Source organism: Pinus tabuliformis, chromosome 4_1 (assembly GCF_031772625.1).
Source record: "Pinus tabuliformis cultivar Carrire ecotype Pingquan chromosome 4_1, CPIR1, whole genome shotgun sequence".
Lineage (NCBI taxonomy): Eukaryota > Viridiplantae > Streptophyta > Pinopsida > Pinales > Pinaceae > Pinus > Pinus tabuliformis.
Genome location: NC_142303.1, coordinates 513861244 through 513880837, shown reverse-complemented (window position 1 = coordinate 513880837; position 19594 = coordinate 513861244).

The following is a 19594-nucleotide window of genomic DNA, read 5'->3' as shown; positions in this document are numbered from 1 at the left end:
GAACAGACTCACCAACATTACGCTTGATGTTCTCGTATTCGGAAAGGATTTGAAGAGGATTTTTCTTCACTTCCCAGCGATCCAAGAATTGTCTCTGCAGATTAGCCAATGTAGTGATACTTGCAGCCGGCAAAGCTCTGAACCATTTCCTCACTTCACCACCAAAGGTTTGTACAAACAGTCTCATGGTCACATTTTCTGCATCAATCTCATGGAGGTCAAAGAAATCTATCATCCTGTCCACATGTTGCTGAGCTGTAACACTGTGAGGGGTGCCGTCAAACAATGGAATTTTACTTTGATAATCAGCGGGCATGTCATCCAAATTTTGAGGCAGCACGAGGGGTGCAAACCGAGCAGCCATTGCTCTTGGTGGATTTGCAATCGGTCTTGGGGATGTTGGGGGAGTGGGTGCAGCTGATGTATGGGGTGTATTAGGAGTTGTGTGTGGAGGCGAAGCAATCTTGGATGTTAGAGGAGTAGAAGGAGTAAACGGAGGCGACACTACTGCAGATTTTTTATCAGAGATAGTAGGCTGTATAGGGATGGTGGGAATGAAAGGAGGCTTGGTGGGAATTCTTGAGCTAGATGCTATTACAGATGACCCAAGGGTTGCAGATGCAGTCTCTAAGAAATCAACAATATTAGAATCCATAATTGAAGTTTGGAGCTGATTTAAGATATAGTCTTCGATGGATTTATTGGTCCTTTCAATTTCAAGATTTCTAACAAACTCTAGATTTAAGGCAGTTGAAGCAACAAAGCTTTCAGATTTGGTTTCAAGCAAAGACAACTTGAACTGCTCATCAAACTAAAGATCCTCGAGATACTCAAAGACAACAGGACATGAATGAGATTTGAACACGGGAATCACAGAACTTCCTTGGTGAAGGATTCTTGGAATAAGATTGGGATTTTCGTACACAGGAGGGGGATCAGGATCTGGATTTGCTCTGGTATGTCTTCTGGAAGCCAGTGTGGTATTATTTCCAAGAAATCAAATGGACATTAACAACTTGTTTAGCCTATCGAATCCTAAACTTATCATCCAAAAGCTTAGAATTATGAGATGTACTGGGGTGATTTGCAAGTTAGATATTTCGTTTATAAAACTAGACCAGAGATTGACTGAAGTAGCGTTTATCTACTTGCGCTAATGCAAAGCAAAAGAATTTCGAAGGCTACCTGGCTAATCTTCAGACTCCGTCTGTAGTTTATAAAATGAAGAACACTAACAAACAAACAATCTCTTCCCTAGTGGAGTTGCCACTATGTTAGTGCCTAGATTTACCTCAGGCTGAGAAAGGTAGGATCCAGGGCCAACATCAAACCATGTTTAACCTAGTAGCTAGCCCTACGAAGTCGAGAGAGGGCTCTCCCCTGGTCAATCTCAGTAAATTATGATTGATGAGGGCTTGAGATGACTGATAGAAATACTGATCTTAGGCTAGGTATATGTGTGAAAGAGTTTGATTGAATGAAATGATGTTTTTGTTGGCTCTAATGGAAAGGTAGATTTTGGGTGCGGGGAATGAGGCTCAGTCTTGCAGAGATCTCAATGGGGCAAGGTAGGCAACTGATTTTGGCACTTCAAATCAAATGAGATGGAGGGATTAGACAGGTGAGGAGTTGAAGAGGGCAAATCATGGATCCTCTCCAAATAGCTAAAAACATCAAGAAACTAAAGCAAACCTCAAGTAAAGCACTGCAATTTCAATGAATTCTACTTACACTCTTGTTTGATTTAGCTGAGAAGAAATAAGAGAGATAATGGCATACAATCACATAAATAAATTCACAATTACAAAAGAAAGCACTGTACCAAGACAAATTGCCACATGGATCCCAAAGAGTGCTGCAAACCCTGGTCTCAATTCCTTAGCCAAAATGCTGATATGAATGTACAATGAAGCTCAAGGCTTTCTCAAAAGTCCAACCATGCTAATGACTGAAAAACAACATAATATAGACAAACCATAGCTCATCCTAGCCTTTAGGGGTCGAGCTCATATGTTTAGGAGCTGTTTCAATTTGGACTCCATTTGCCCCTCCAAAATTCAATTCTCCCAACACTAATTCCCGTGTGTCAAAATAGGGGCAGTAAGGTCATTTTTTGAGTGTTTCTGACCTTTTTGAGGGCTCAAAAGCTGTCTAAATTTCTTGGCCATTGGTAGGAAAACATATTTTTCCATGCCAAATCCAAAAATGCTGATTTTTTGTGATTTAGAGGCTCCTAGCAAAAGCGAGCGCCACGTGGCGCAACGCATATTGTTGAACTACTGCTGAGGAGTCTTGTGCTATACTAGGGTGGTCATCTTCTCAATGTTTCAACACATGAAGTAGGGGAGGTTCATCATCCTCACCCTGGTAAAATGCATCACCAGTCTAATATGATAAGCATATAAACGGGAAAACGGACCTCACAGATGAAATACTTCATGATCAGTTTCATTAAAGGAGCATATGAACCTTTGAGGTACTGAAAAGGAAAACTCTCCTAAGCTGTCTCAAATAACCGGGTTTGATGTATGGTTCATAATGTTGCCGGTTAATTTGCTGCCTCTTGTTCCATTTCTCTCCAATGTTAGGAATACTGGTTGCTAGTGAAATAGATTTTGGTGTTAATGTGAAAGTGACACCAGCTAGAGTGACTTGACCATCATGTAAATGCAACACAAACAAATGAGCCAAATCATGATGAAACTGAATGCTAGCAACCTTCTCACAAAATTCATAGCAGGACTGGTGCTGAAAACAAGTGATGGCAAGAGGGCAGGCCTGTAACTCAGCAAGAGTGGTTCTTTCTTCTCGAATATGTTTGCCACCTCTATGAAGCCTCTTGGGTGCATGTACCTCTGTAGGTGATGTTGGAAATAATACTGAGAGGGGGGGTGAATCAGTATTATCAAATCAATATAACTTTTTCATTTCCATATTAAGATTCATATACGCTACTTCAGTTAAGGCAAACCGCGTGTATACACAACTGTGTGTAATGCAACAAGCGTATATCCAGTAAACTTATGATACAATTAGTTGATCCTTAATGAGTGCATCAGAACATTATTAACCATATAAACAGTAAACAGGAGCAGTAAAATAGAACAGATCATCACACACAAGAAGCACACATGAACACCATGATGTAAGGTGGAAACCCAATGTGGGTGAAAACCACCTACTGCAAGTCGTCTCAATCTTCTTTTTAATAAGAAACTTCTTTTTACAATAGTTCTGTACTGGTGCAATCTTATACCAGTACAAAGGCTTCTACCTGCAGAAGGCTACAACCTTCTCTCGTTCTCCAGACTCTCCTGGAAGGGAGCTACAACCCCCTTAGCTCTTGTACTAGCCGATCCATTTACTAGTATGTAGGTGCCGGCCTACTGAATGCTCCAACCTTCACTCATTTTCCAGTTGCTACTGGAAGGGAGCTACCACCCCCTTAGCTCTTGTACTAGCTGATGTACAAGTACATAGGTGCCAACCGACAGAAGGCTACAACCTTCTTTTTCTTCCTCCAGGGACCACGTTTCATAAATTTTCAGACTGGATACTCTTGAAGCACAACACCATAATCTGAAGGCCACGTTTCATCCAATTTTCATATTGGACCCATCAACAACAAAATCAATCACCACTGCAAAACACCCATAAACTACACCTACATCACCAATCTCTGAATCACCCAATACTGAAAACCTGTCAACAACACAATCACCACAACGCAGAACAGACAACAAAACTCTGCAACAATAACTAGATCCAACTGCAACTTCAAATATCATGTCTCATAATGTATACGCTACTATGATGAATCAAACCAGCGTACATACGTACTTTCACCAAAGACAACCCGCGTACAGATTTGCAAATATTTACTCATAACTTTGCAGTTGTTCTAGACATCAATCATACCCAGATCATAACATTCATACAATAAAACATGTGTGAATAATTCATATCTAGTCTATCCATAATCAAACCATATAATGATAAAACATTCCAAGCCTTAAGATCTCGATCCATCGTTCATCATCATTCACATGGGTGCATCCTTGGTTTAGATCAATCACAACATCACAAACCCATAACCAGCATACTAGATCTCACACTTCATCAGATATTCATCACTTCTCAAAAAATTGCCTTTGCCTAATGATCTTCTTCTCCTTTTATAGTCTTAGGCCTTACTCAATACCATGGTCCAAAACCATTTAGAACCAATACTAGGGACCCAATACCTAGGTTTAACACTTCGGACGCAATACCAAGGACCAAAACCATAGGTCTAAATACCATGGACCCAAAAATAAGCTTTCCCACATGTACGTGCTTTTCTGTGCATGAAAGTACGTGCATACGCATATGCGACTTTTGATTAGCAATCTCGCGTGTATACGTGCCTTTGTATATAGTGAACCTGCGTGTATACCCTACTTGGTATATAGCGAACCTGCGCATATACACAACTTAGTACATAGTGAACCTGCGTATAACCTGCATATGTACGCGACTTGGTATATAGTGAACCTGCGTATATACTCTTCTTTCTTCATTCTTTGTAGTTTGATCATCAATTCTTTGCTACTGATCTGCTGCACTATGATATGTCGTCTGTGTGAGTTTCCATCAAGGACAACACTTGTATCATAATGCTAACAATCTCCCCCTTTGGACTTGATGGCAAAGCTAACTTGTCATACTGAGAACTTTCATCTGATTCCTTTGAGCTGTCCTGCATCCCATGTATTTTGTCACATCTGATATCTCTTCTGTAGATTCATCTAGATATATATAAGTGAGTTTTTCTTCTACGAGTGGGTTTCCATCAAGGGCAAAGGGTGGACCAAGATATTCTCTTTCCTTGATAAACATTCTGTTGTCCATACTCCCCCTGAGTACCTGCTGAAATCTCTGAATGAGCTCCCCCATTGTATATGCCAAGGTGTACCAATCTGAACATGATCCCTCTGAGTACATGCTGAAGTCTCTGCTCTGCTGAAGTGTGCTGTTCATGCTCCCCTTAACTGTAAGCAAGGTCTGCAAAAAGATGTTCTACAAGAAGAACATGACTCTATCATAAATGACCTTCCTATCACCAAGGACTCATACATACATCCATCTCCCAACCCAGTGGGGATATAACAATATTGACTCATCCACCCAACCAAGTGGGGATATGCCAGATACCAAATGTTTATACATGACTAAACTATTACATCATCCTTCCCATGCACAGAGGGGGTACAAAATACATCATATAACCAAAAGGGATTCATCAAATGACTACAATAGATAGAGACAAACTATTACATCATGAGTCTTGATATGACCTTTACATGACATTTATAACAGAGACCAAACATCTAAATAAGATCATGATAGTCATCAGCAACTATCATACACAATGTATGATCTGCTCCATAATCATCTGACAATAGCATCTAGACCAGCAACAAGGTATGTCTGCATCAACTCATCCTTTTGAACAGAATTCTGCATATGACATACAGAATCATTCACATTATATCATATGTGAAAAACATTATAGCCATCTCATCAACATCAAGATCTGCATGATCCAAGTATCATCACATGGGAACATTTGCATCAATCAATATATGTAAGTATCAATCTATCATCATATAGGTAAGAACTTATCATCATCATGTCTCCAACAATGCAACTTTGAGTAAACATTCATGTATCCAACACTATGTATCTTGAGCTCAAGATCATTTGTCAAGACTTCTTGATATCATCAATAGCAACAATCCTCATCCACATGAGCGCCAAGAACTATAGGAATCCTGCATCATAATTGTATTATATGATCTTTATGCATATGACGACAGCAGCATATGAGTGACTCATCATCAAGTGTATTCAAGATTTGTACTTCTCCTTATCCTTATGAAGATCACCATGTAAGCACCATATATGCATCCACAAATCTGATCAGAACACCAACTATGTAAACCCAAGAATCATATGAGATTTTGTCATGGACAACTCATAACCATATCATAGCAAGATGTATCATTTAGCCATATAAGCATCATCACTAAGGACTACTAACCATAATGCCAACAATGTATTATTAAAATCATATGCTCCCCCTGAACCTGTGCCATCTTGCTTACTGTCAGATCTAATCATGCATATATCAGCAAGAAGTATCATCATCCACAAGTTAAGATCAAATCATTCCTAAACATATTACAAGTATCAAGACATTTCCACACAACATCAACAGATTGTAACCATTATGAAACAGAGCAAATAATGGATTGAATCATATCAGACCCCTTTTCCTGAGCCTGTCCCACTGCTTTTCCTCAAACTAACATATACGCGACTGTGCAATAACCAACTTGTGTATATACGTGACTTCCCTTTATGAAACTTGTGTATGAGATTTAGGACACTGAAGTTTTGCGATTTCAAGTCCCTCTGAGTCTGTTATGTTTGTATATTGTGCTGTGCCATATCTTTCTAACTGTACTTCCTTCTTCTTCCATATCTTCAAGTGTGATGATGTTTTCTCCTTTTGGTATGGTGCCTATACTTTGTTCCTGCATTCCTTTGCTGTATGTCCAAGCTTGTTACATGCATAACATCTTACATGTTTCATATTCCTTCTATAGCAATCAACAGCTCTGTGACCAAACATATTGCAAGCAAAGCAATATCCCTTAAAGTACCTGGAACGTGATGATCTTTCTGAGTGATAGTCTTGAACCATTCTTCTTCTGCATCTGGCTGCAACATGTCCAAGATTATGACATACATAACATTCAACATTATTCATTTGAGGAATTGACTGACTATTATTTCCATAGTTAGGAATAAAATATTTTCTTTGAAGAATTTCTTTCCTTGGTTGTTGATGGGATTGACCTCTCATCTCCTTGTTGAGCATTTCAGATTTTACATTAGAGTCCCTTGTCTTACTTTGTGAACTAGATTCTCCTTCAACAGATTCATGAAAACCAAGACCCGTTTTGATAGCAGGAGACCTTTGACTGCTAAGAATATTATCCAAGATCTTAGTACTATCTTGAAATCATAAGAGCTTATCCTTTTCTTCTAAGTTATCTTTAAGAATATTTACCTCAACCTGATGTTGCTCCTCCTTTTCATGAAACTGCTTCTTCATGTTTTCTTCAACTTTTCTTCCTTCTTCCAACTAATGTCTTAGTTCAAGAACTTCATTTTCTTGTTTTTCAAGAGCTTGGAGTAGTTCTTTATTCTGCCTTTTTGATTCTTCAAGATCTTCTTTTAGCGAGAGGATCGTAGCTTCAAGAATTTCATAGTAATTGGATCTATCTCTGAGTTTCTTGATTGTTGTGCTCCTTTCATTGACTTCATTTCTTAATGATGTCACTTCATCCTGCAACTTTTGACATTGATCTTCCTTGTCCTTGAATAACTTCCTTACCTTGTTTCCTTCCTCTAGTTGAGCTTTTAATTTGGTAGCTTCTTCTTTGAAGGCACATTCCCTTTTTTTTAATAGATCTTGTTGATCTCTAATTTTGTCTGTAAGCCTTTTAAATTCTGCCTCTATTTGATATTTTTCTTGCTCACCCATAAGAGAAAATTCAGTTGTTTTGCTATCACTTTTGTTATCACTCAGGTTGTCCCTTTTGACTCCTAAAGGGATACGGCCGAGGTAACCACAAACCAACTTTGGACTGCAGGCCCTAGCCTGCCTGCAGTCAGAGAGGGCTCTCTCTTTATGATTTAGCTTTGTTGAAAAGGGATGATTTTAGGCTAGATATGATGCACAGGGGTTTTGATTGAGTTTTGGTGGGAAAACTGACACTTTCAGGTAGAGAGGCTGAGTATAGTCTGAATGTTTCAAACCATTGGGCGTGGAGTCGAGGAGGGGAACTACTGGTGTCTTTCCTTAATAACAGTGAGGGGAAAATGGAGCAAGATAACTGAAGCAGAAGCAACTTTCAGGTTCAAGGGATGGCAAGAATGCTAAAGAAAGAGAGGCAGTTAAGAATCTCTCCAACAAATTAGCAGAGGAAACAACAAGGCGCTACCTAGGAGCAGTTAAGAATCCCTAGATAATTGGCCAATACAGGTGAACTGGGGTAAACATAAGCCAGAAGGAATTCAATGTTCATAACCAATTCATTTAGAAGAAAACATCAAGAAACAACAGGAATTGAGCATAGAGAGTATTTAAACTAATTCTAGGCTATTCTTTCTTCCTGCTATTTAGATAATGGCAAACACATAAACAGAGATAAGAGGCACTTATTGCTTCAGGCCGCAGTGCAGGAATTCCATCTTCAACTCTTCAACACATTCATCAACAACAGACAGTTCGCTCTCCAAGCTTTAAGCAATCTTTGATTACAGAAAAGTTCAGGTATACACAGCGAGTCTCTAGTGAAAATTATCAATTGACCAACCCTTAAAACTATACAGAGGGTGGTATATATAGGGCAAAACTCTCTGCAGAGTTCCTTTATTACATCTTGACCTAATTAGGTCATAAAAATGACTACTTGACCTAATCCTACCTAGAAATAAATGCAAAGAATGTCTCGGGCCGTGCTTAGGGCCGATGTGTCAAAACTGAATGAATGATGCTGTCCTCGGTGGCTTGCTGCAGTGTTTTCTGCAATAAATGGGTATGGGTTTATGCTTTCTTGCTGTCCTGGTGCCTTAAATGCCTTGACGGTGATTTGAAGGCAAGGATGGGCTGATGCTTATCGATTTGATTTTCTGGGGGCTTCATCAATGTTCAGGTGCCTTGAGCCCCTAAAAAAATCATGACTGATTCTTTCTGGCGTCCTTTCTTCCACTGATACTCTCTGACAAAATCTGGGCTGCTGATCTGCTGTGCTGCGTGTCTAATCACGAATTAATGGCCGCTGTTCGGCCTCTGCACCTTTGAAATTGTTTTCTGATCCTTTCGGCATGCTCTGTGAAGAAAACGGATCATTTCTGCGCCTTTTCGGGCTTCCTGGGGCTGCATGGAGCGAAGATTCCTTAAAGATTCCCTAAAGATTCTCCATTTTGGCCCAAAAAATCCTGCGATGAGCAATTTGCGCTCATCAAAAACTGCCTCAGAATTCGATTTCGGGGCTCCGAAGTGCGACTTTCGCACCTCTGCATCCAAAAAAAAGGGCTGATGACGTCAGCATTGTACGGCAGGTGACGTCAGCATGGCGACGTGGCGGGATGACGTCAACATGACGTCATCACGTACGGACGATGGCGTGGCAGGTACGGTGGCGGGGATACGTGGCGGTGACGTGGCAGGAGGCCACGCAGGCGGGTGACTCATCGGGTGACTGGCAGGGGGGGTGACGTGGGCTGGCAGAAGAAGGTAAGCGGTATGTGGCGCACCGCTTATGGGGGATGGCGGTTTCGGAGGGAGAGGCTCCGCCACAGCCCGGCGCCTGACGCGTGGCGGGAGTATGGTGACAAAATCGCCGAACTCCTGGACGTTAAAGGCCGGGCACGTCAGGGATAAGGATGCCCGCCAGCCGTAGATCTATGGGGCTGTGGATCGGACGGCTGGCGGCGGACGCGACGGGATATGCGGTTAACGGGCGGGAATATTCACAGGAATATTCCGAATTTAATATGCGCGGCGGATGGGTTATAAACTTTAGGAAAATGGGTTTACGGGGTTAAATAAAGGCGCGGGTTAATATTTATGCACAGGAACTTTGGGTTAGGGGCGGAATGTGGGTTTTTACAGCGGTGGGGTGAAATTTTACAAGGGGAAAGGTGAGAACATGGGTTTTTTGGGGGTCTTTGGGGTTAAGGAAGAAGTTACTAGCTGACCAGATGTCAAACCAGTTCCTCAATGACTCGGATGGGTTAAAAACAGTCCCAGATGGACTGAGATTTCCCGGACTTAGTAGAAAGTATGGCTATATTGCCAGGGAGGGGTATTTACATAGGGGGATTTATATACATGATTTTAATAGGGGAAGGGAAAAACTAATAGGGAGTTATATAATAAGGGTGATGAGAAAAAGAGAGATGTTAGTGAACTCCAGCCTGAGTACCTCCAACTGAAAAACTGCCTCAAACCAAAAATGGATTGCTTTATCAAAATTGGAACACAGCAGTGGCCCTTAGACCAGCCTACTCTTATGGATACTTTTTGGCCATCTGTAGCAAATATGGAGCATTGCAGCATGCATAGCACGACATATTTGGCATGTAAAACTGTCAATCATGAAAGATGATTAACCTGCTGCAGCAGGAGGCTAACAACTATCATCATCTTCAAGTGGATGGATAAATGTATCAGCAGAGTATAACAAAATCATACATGCTAGTTCTTTTGCTTGTTCATCTTCATTCTGAAGTGATTTTGAATCTGAAGTGCTTCTTCCACATATTCCCCAATCGATTCTCCCACTGTCATAGCTCCTCTGAGATGTCTTCTTCTTCTTCTTAGGCACTTTCTTCTTAAGCTTCTTTCCCATTGATCTACGGATCTCCTTCAAGCGATCAAGCATCTGCCAAAGGACCGGCTTTGATACCAATTGTTCGAAATAATATTGAGAGGGGGGGTGAATCAGTATTATCAAATCAATATAAATTTTTCATTTCCATATTAAGATTCATATACGCTACTTCAGTTAAGGCAAATCGCGTGTATATGCAACTGTGTGTAATGCAACAAGCGTATATCCAGTAAACTTATGATTCAGTTAGTTGATCCTTAATGAGTGCATCAGAACATTATTAACCATATAAACAGTAAACAGGAGCAGTAAAATAGAACAAATCATCACACACAAGAAGCACACATGAACACCATGATGTGAGGTGGAAACCCAATGTGGGTGAAAACCACCTACTGCAAGTCGTCTCAATCTTCTTTTTAATAAGAAACTTCTTTTTACAATAGTTCTGTACTGGTGCAGTCTTATACCAGTACAAAGGCTTCTACCTGCAAAAGGCTACAACCTTCTCTCGTTCTCCAGACTCTTCTAGAAGGGAGCTACAACCCCCTTAGCTCTTGTACTAGCTGATCCATTTACTAGTATGTAGGTGCCGGCCTACTGAATGCTCCAACTTTCACTCATTTTCCAGCTGCTACTGGAAGGGAGCTACCACCCCCTTAGCTCTTGTACTAGCTGATGTACAAGTACGTAGGTGCCGACCTACAGAAGGCTACAATCTTATTTTTCTTCCTCTAGGGACCATGTTTCATAAATTTTCAGACTGGATACTCCTAAAGCACAGACCATAATCTGAAGGCCACGTTTCATCCAATTTTCAGACTGGACCCATCAACAACTAAATCAATCACCACTGCAAAACACCCATCAACTACACCTGCATCATCAGTCTCTGAATCACCCAATACTGAAAACCTGTCAACAACACAATCACCACAACACAGAACAGACAACAAAACTCTGCAACAATAACCAGATCCAACTGCAACTTCAAATATAATGTCTCATAATGTATACGCTACTATGATGAATCAAACTAGCGTACATACGCGCTTTCAACAAAGACAACCCGCGTACAGATCTGCAAATATTTACTCATAACTTTGCAGTTGTTCTAGACATCAGTCATACCCAGATCATAACATTCATTCAATAAAACATGCGTCAATAATTCAGATCTAGTATATCCATAATCAAACCATATAATGATAAAACATTCCAAGCCTTAAGATCTCGATCCATCGTTCATCATCATTCACATGGGTGCATCCTTGGTTCAGATCAATCATAGCATCAAAAACCCATAACCAGCATACTAGATCTCACACTTCATCAAATATTCATCACTTCTCAAAAAATTGCCTTTGCCTAATGATCTTCTTCTCCTTTTATAGTCTTAGGCCTTACTCAAAACCATGGTCCAAAACCATTTAGAACCAGTACTAGGGACCCAATACTTGGGTTCAACACTTCGGACGCAATACGAAGGACAACGAGCATAGGTCTAAATACCACGGACCCAAAAATAAGCTTTCCCACATGTACGCGCTTTTCCGTGCATGAAAGTGCGTGCATACGCATACGCGACTTTTGATCAGCAATCCCGCGTGTATACGCGCCTTTGTATATAGTGAACCTGCGTGTATAACCTGCCTATGTACCCTACTTGGTATATAGCGAACCTGTGTATATACGTGACTTGGTACATAGTGAACATGCGTATAACCTGCATATGTACGCGACTTGGTATATAGTGAACCTGTGTATATACTCTTCTTTCTTCATTCTTTGTAGTCTGATCATCAATTCTTTGCTACTGACCTGCTGCACTATGATCTGTCATCTGTGTGAGTTGTCGTCAAGGACAACACTTGTAACATAATGCTAACAGGTGAGTCACTGCGTGTCTCCTCTTCATAATCATATGAGGGTCAGATGCCATCTCTGCTAGTGGGTGAACTGTCTTGGAGATGCCTTGATGAGAAGTAAGTGATTGTGATGTTTTTTTGACTTTTTCCACCAAGGGAAGAGTGATATGAGGGACTGTGGAGGGTGGAAACAGTGAGGGATTTAGGGACAGATGGGACAGGTTTTAGTTAAGGGAACGAGGAATTAGAGAGTAATTTGGGAGCTTTTGGTATAGGACTAGGGTTTGGGAATTTGTATTTTGGGTTTTGGAAAATGGGAATCAGGGATATGGGATTAGTGAATTTAGGGATATGTGAGTTTAGGGAATAGGGAAATGAGGGAAAATGGAGTGAGGGAGTAGAAAGGTGGACTTGGTGGCTAAATAGTCAATACAAACCCTAGGCAATAGTTTCCTTTGAGTAGTCACTGAAGATGAAGAGTACTCTGAGAATTCAGTTGAACAAAGGGATAAAAATTTCATTTTAGCAAATGAAACAGTTCTTGAGGAAGAGTCTAATGAATACCAAAGAGGATATATGAATGCTTTGTCAACTCAGCAGCGACAATATTCACTCCGAAGTAGAGATGTGCCTGTAAATCCAATTCAGAAAAGGAAGGAGGCAGCAGCGTCAAAGAATGATTCGCCCAATGTGCAGAAAAAGGGAAAAGAGACCGCTGATCCTAACACCAACAAAACACCATCAACAAGTGAAAGACCCAATCAGCCAAGTGTGTCAAAGGAGAAAACGGAAAAGAAGGATGTTTCAGCAAAAGAGGTAGAAAAAGTCTCAGTTTTTAACTTAGAAAATGAAATTGGTAAGTTAAAAATATCCATTCCTTTGACTGAGTTGATGAAGAACAACAATTATAAAGGTTAGGTGTCTAAAATTTTGAATTTATATCCATCATCCGACATGGTAAATGTGGAGGATGACAGTCCCAAGCTGATCTTTGGGCCAGCATTGGAAGGTCAGTCTGAAGATAGTGATGTTGCTCCTTTTTGTATCAGTCTCAGGGTGCATGACTTTGTGTTACATAATGCTATATTTGATTCCAGAGCCTCTCATAATCTTATGCCTAAGGTTATCATGGAGAAATTGGGATTGGATATCACTAGAAAATATCATGACCTTTACTCTTTCGATTCCGGTAGAGTAAGGTGCATTGGTCTTATCAAGGATTTGGTGGTCAATTTGGATCAGATTCCAGCTAAAAATGTTTTGATGGATGTGGTGGTGGCGGATATACCTCCTAGATTTGGCATGCTTCTTTCTAAATCTTGGAGACCAAAGATTAAAGGGAAAATGTAGCTTGATTTCTCCTATGCTCCCATTCATGTATTCAGTCATATGAAAAAACTATACCGGGAAAAAAAAATGAAGTACATGATCACCAGCAAGGAGAAGCCGGTAAATCATCCAATCAACTATGTACATACTGATTTAGAATCATTTGTTTTGTATTCAGATAGCTTTATTGATGTAAATAGCCAAGTAGTTGAAGTAGAAGACATTCCTGAGATCACTGAAAATTTCAGAGAAGTCTTAGGGCAAGAAAGGCAAAGACTTGATAGTACCACTAAGCAATCAGCCTCCCGACAACAGCAACATATGGATGGACAGCAAGGAAAAGAAACATAATTTGAGCATTTGGAAGAGGATGAAGCAGGCCTGTGGAGCATGGATTTTGATGGTGTGGTAGGAAGCGTAGGTGCTGGAATTGGTATTTGGATACGCAGCCCTGTTTTCACCTCAAACAAAGTGCCAAGCAATGTAAGGGTTTGTTTTTATAAACTAGCTTTTCACTGTTCAAATAATGAGGCTGAACATGAAGCTTTAATTGCTTAGAAAATTGAATGCTAAGAGGATTTCAGCTTATGGCAACTCCGAGTTAGTTGTCACGCAGGTGAAAGGGGAATACCAAGCTAAGCATCCTCGAATGCGGGCCTACCGCAATGAGGTGTTGGATATCTTGAAAGTATTTTCTGATTATACTTTGACATGTGTTCCCCATGCTCAGAATGTCATTGCAGATTCACTTGCAATAGCAGCAAGTAATTTGAAAATTCCAATGAATTCAAACAACAAGTTTGAGATTCACGTGAAGCATCACCCAGCTATCCCCGACAATCAAAGGTATTGGCAAGTGTTTCAAGATGATGATGAGATTGATGAATTTCTACAAAATAAAGGTAAGTTCAAATACACTTCTATTTATGTGGAGTACGATGATGGTGAAGCGGATATAGAAGTAAATCAAATGGAAGTTTTGCAGCTTAAATACAACATCATTCCTAAAGGTCTAATACCTTTAGAGGAGCTGTCTGATCAGGATGATGTGGCCTGGAAACCAAGCTTGCTACCAACCGAGAAAGGAGTTGAGGATGTGAACATTGGATCAGCTGAAAATCCTAAGATGGTGAAATTGTCAAAGGCATTTCCTCCACCGGTAAAAGCAAAGTATATCAGTTTGTTATCCTCTTTTACTGATATATTTTCTTGGGATTATTCAGATTTGAAGGCATATGACACAAGCATAATTCAGTGTGTCATCTCAATCAAGCCAAATCAAAAGCCTTTTCGTCAGAAGCTAAGAAGAATAAATCCGAAGCTGCTGCCCTCAATCGAGAAGGAAGTGAATCAGTTGTATAAAGCTGGTATCATAGTCCCCATAAGATTTTCAGATTGGATTTCAAACTTGGTGCCCGTCCGCAAGAAAACAGGTGAGATCCGGTTATGCATTGATTTTAGAAATCTGAACAAAGTATCCTTGAAAGACAACTATCCATTGCCTAAGATGGATCACATACTTCAGAGAGTAGTTGGAGCATCCCGCATGTCGCTACTCGATGGTTATTTGGGTTATAACCAAATTCTGGTCCATGAGGATGATAGAGACAAAACAGTGTTCACCACTCCGTGGGGAACTTTTCATTATGCAAAGATGCCTTTTGGATTGAAAAATGCTGGTGCAACCTTTCAGCAGGTGATGGATATCGCATTTGCTAATGAAAAAGATGTCTTTCTAGTTGTTTATCTTGATGACTTGACCGTTTTCTCTAATTCAGATGAAGAGCACCTTTATCATTTGAAGATTGTGTTTCAGCGGTGTAAGAAGTATGGCATCTCTCTCAATCCAAAGAAAATTTTGTTCGCCATGGATGAAGGCAAGCTTCTCGGGCATATTATCTCAAAGGAGGGCATCCGCATCGATCTAGCTCGGGTGGAGGCCATACAAAATATTGATTTCCCACGAAGTAAGAAAGAAATCCAATCCTTCAATGGTAAGATAAATTTATTACGTCGGTTTGTGCCCAATCTTGCAGAACATTTAAGAGAAATCACAAACATGCTCAAAAAATATAGTGCATTAAGGTGGATTGAGGAAGCAGTTAAGTCTTTAAATTTGGTGAAATTATCTCTTTCTTCAGCTCCGGTTTTGATTAGCTCGGACTATACTCAGGATTTTATTTTGTTTTCATTTTCCTCAGATCATACTATGGGAGCGGTCTTGATGTAGAAAAGAGACCAACTTGAGAAACCAATTGCATTTTTCAGCAGAACCATAAGGGATGCGGCATTGAAGTACAATATAATTGAAAAACAAGCCCTTGCTTTGGTAAAAGCATTGAAAGATTTTCGGGTTTATATTTTTCATTCTCACGTCCTCACTTATGTCCCTAATGCTGCTGTTAAGGATGTCCTAGTGCAAACAGATCCGGAAGGGAGAAGAGGCAAATGGATTGCTGCCTTGCTAGAGTATGACGTGGAAATCAAACCCACAAAGCTCATTAAAGGACAGGGGCTGGCTAAACTAATGGCTGAGTCAAATTTGCATGCCTTGGACATTAATATAATTGCTTCTATGTCCAAGGAAGACGAAGAGAATCTGCCCTCTCAGGTATTAGAAATTTTCCTTCTTTCTCCTTGGTATTTGGACATTGTTTATGTACTCCAAAATCTGTCATCACCACCTGGAATGGCTAAGAACAAAAGTAGGACACTGAAATTGAAGGCTGCAAAATTTTGTATTATGAATGGTGCACTCTATTGGAAAGACCCCAGTGGTGTCTTGCTGAATTGTTTAGTAGAAGAAGAGGCAAAACAGGTTATGGAAGACTTTCACAAGGGAGATTGTGGAGGCCATCTTTTCTGGAAGACAACAGCCAATAAAATCTTGAGAGTGGGGTATTATTGGCCAACTCTTTTTGCTGATGTGTACAAAATAGTGGCCAGCTGCCACGAATGTCAGATTTTTCAAGGTAAGAGGAAGTTGCAACCTTTACCACTCAAGCCCATTGAAGTAAGTGCTCCATTTCAGCAGTGGGGTTTGGATTTCATTGGTGAGATTCATCCTTCTTCTTCAGCACATCGGATTATTTCACCAAATGGATTGAGGCGATTCCTATGAGGCAGGATACTGATCGGTAATTATCTCATTTCTTGAAAACAACATTTTGTCTCATTTTGGCTGTCCAAATAAGCTGATCACTGATAATGCAGCTGCCTTTAAATCGAAAAGAATGATTGACTTTTGTCATAAGTATCAAATCACTTTGGGGCACTCGATTGCCTATTACCCTCAAGGTAATGGATTGGCAGAATCCTCAAATAAATCTCTTGTCAACATTATCAAAAAGCTGCTGGAAACTAACAAGAAAAGTTGGCACAAAAAGGTGGTCAATGCACTTTGGGCAGACAGGGTAAGTCAAAAGAAATCTATAGGCATGTCTCCTTTTGAGCTTGTGTACGATATGGACACAGTCTTCCTGACTTCTCTAGCAGTCCCAGTGGTCAAACTTCTGCAAGAAGCCGACAGTGAAGATGATAGTTTGCAATGGAGGATCAATCAAATGATTCATTTGCAGCAAGCTAGAGAGGAGGTATTTCAGAACACTTTCAAGTTGCATGAGAGAATCAAGAGGATACATGACCAAAAAGCAAAGGCAGATAGGTTTGAAATAGGATACATAGTGCTGAAATGGGATACAAGGAATGAGGAGAAAGGTAAACATGGCAAATTTGAAAGTCTTTGGAAAGGACCGTACAAGATTGCTGCAATTCGGGGCCAGAATGATTTCCTTTTGCAAGAGCTGAATGGTGAAGACTATCTTGGTGGGCCGGTCAACGGTCAGCTCCTCAAATGGTATTATTTGTGAAATGTTTTTTGCTGTCCTACTCATCATTGTATATACCGGTTTGTTTAAATTCCATTGCAAGTGTGTATTGTTTTCATTCTTCAGTTTGGGGCCCGAGGTGAAGGCTATAAAGCTGAGGTTTGATTTCAGTTTTGGTTTGGTTTGATAGAGTCAGGTCTTTCAGTCAATTTCAGTCTTGAAAATGAGTCAATTTTGAGTCACATTCAGTCCTGAAATTGAGTCTTTAAGTCAAGAGTTCAGTTTCGGTTTGTCGAAGTTATTGACTCCATAGCCCAATGGACGAAGGCACTACCTGCTTTCCCAGAGATTTGTAGTTCTTGGCACCTCCAAGGAGCTACCATCCCCATTGGAGCCAATGTTAGTGTCGGTATCTACATCCCTCCATCAGCGATCAAATCCTCTTATTGCATTGCATATTAGGTGTCCCGCAAAGTCAGCTGCATTCCATTAGGCACATGGATCATCTAACGGTAGTGGCTTCTCCTACAGTTTCCCTCATGTCATTTACCTACTGGCTCATGTTTATTTATAAAAAATTGTATACAGTCACCTTTTTGTCTTAAAGATTGCAGAAGTCTTTTCTAGGGTTTCATTGTCATTTAGGTCTAGGGTTTCATTAGGGTTTCATCAAAAAGGGTTTTAAAAAGTCCAATAATAACCAGCAGGCACATGAGGAGGTCCCAGCATCAATAAATTTCATAATCAAGTGTTCAGAGATGTGTTTTTCCTCAAAACAGAGTTTTGAGGAAAAACAGGGTATCTTTAGATTTTATTGTACAAATTCATGTAATTTTTATTTCCTTCATATGTAAATTACTTCACCTGCAACCCTGGTCACTTTTCCTAGCCTCAGTAGCTCCAACCCCCTGCAAAGCAAACAAGACATAGGTCATTCAGTTCATCACAAGCAAATAAAGTGAAAAAGCTCAAAAACAGAGTTATAAAAATAAAGTCATTTTCCAAACATTGTAAAAGTGGGTTTTGCAAACCAAAAATTTAAAGGCTCCTTGTATATAAGTCATTTCTCCAATTTGAAAAGCTCATTTTCACTCAAAGACAAAGTTGGGCAAAGCAAAGTCGTGTTGGTGAGCAAGTGAGACAAAGTTGGTGAAAAATCGCCCCAAGATAGAGGCACGACGCATTGGGCAATTGGCGCGGTGCACATATCAGGCGCGGCGCATAGAGCTGCGATCTCCAGTTCAAATTTACACGGGCGCGGGGCATACACAGTGCACGGAGTGTTGGGTTTGATGCACGGTGCATAGAGCTGGCAAGCCCGAAATCTTCAGCAACTTCTCCAAAACGCCAAAATCACCAAAATCTTCTAGTGTATAAGTAAGTATCATTCTCCTCTTGGCTAGTGAAAGATTTTACTACAAAATTTATGGTGGTTGTCTTATGGTGATTGTTTAAAAAGAAATCAAACCCTATCTATTGAAATCTCTCAAAGGAACCTGTTGCCTAGGGTTTGTATTGACTATTTAGCCACCAAGTCCACCTTTCTACTCCATCACTCTATTGTCCCTCATTTCCCTATTCCATAAACTCACATATCCCTAAATTCACTAATCCCATATCCCTGATTCCCATTTCCCAAAACCCCAAATACAAATTCCCAAACCCTAGTCCTATACCAAAAGCTCCCAAATTACTCTCTAATTCCCTGTTCCCTTAACTAAACCCTGTCCCATCTGTCCCTAAATCCCTCATTGTTTCCACCCTCCACAGTCCCTCATATCACTTTTCCCTTGGTGGAAAAAGTCAAAAAAACATCACAATCACTTACTTCTCATCAAGGCAGCTCCAAGACAGTTCACCCACTAGCAGAGATGGCATATGATCCCTCATATGATTATGAAGAGGAGACACACAGTGACTCACCTACAGAGGTACATGCACCCAGGAGGCCTCATAGAGGTGGCAAACATATTTGAGAAGAACCAACCACTCTTGCTGAGTTACAAGCCTACTCTCTTGTCATCACTTGTTTTCAGCACCAGTCCTACTATGAATTTTGTGATAATGTTGCTAGCATTCAGTTTCATCATGAGTTGGCTCGTTTGTTTGTGTTGCATTT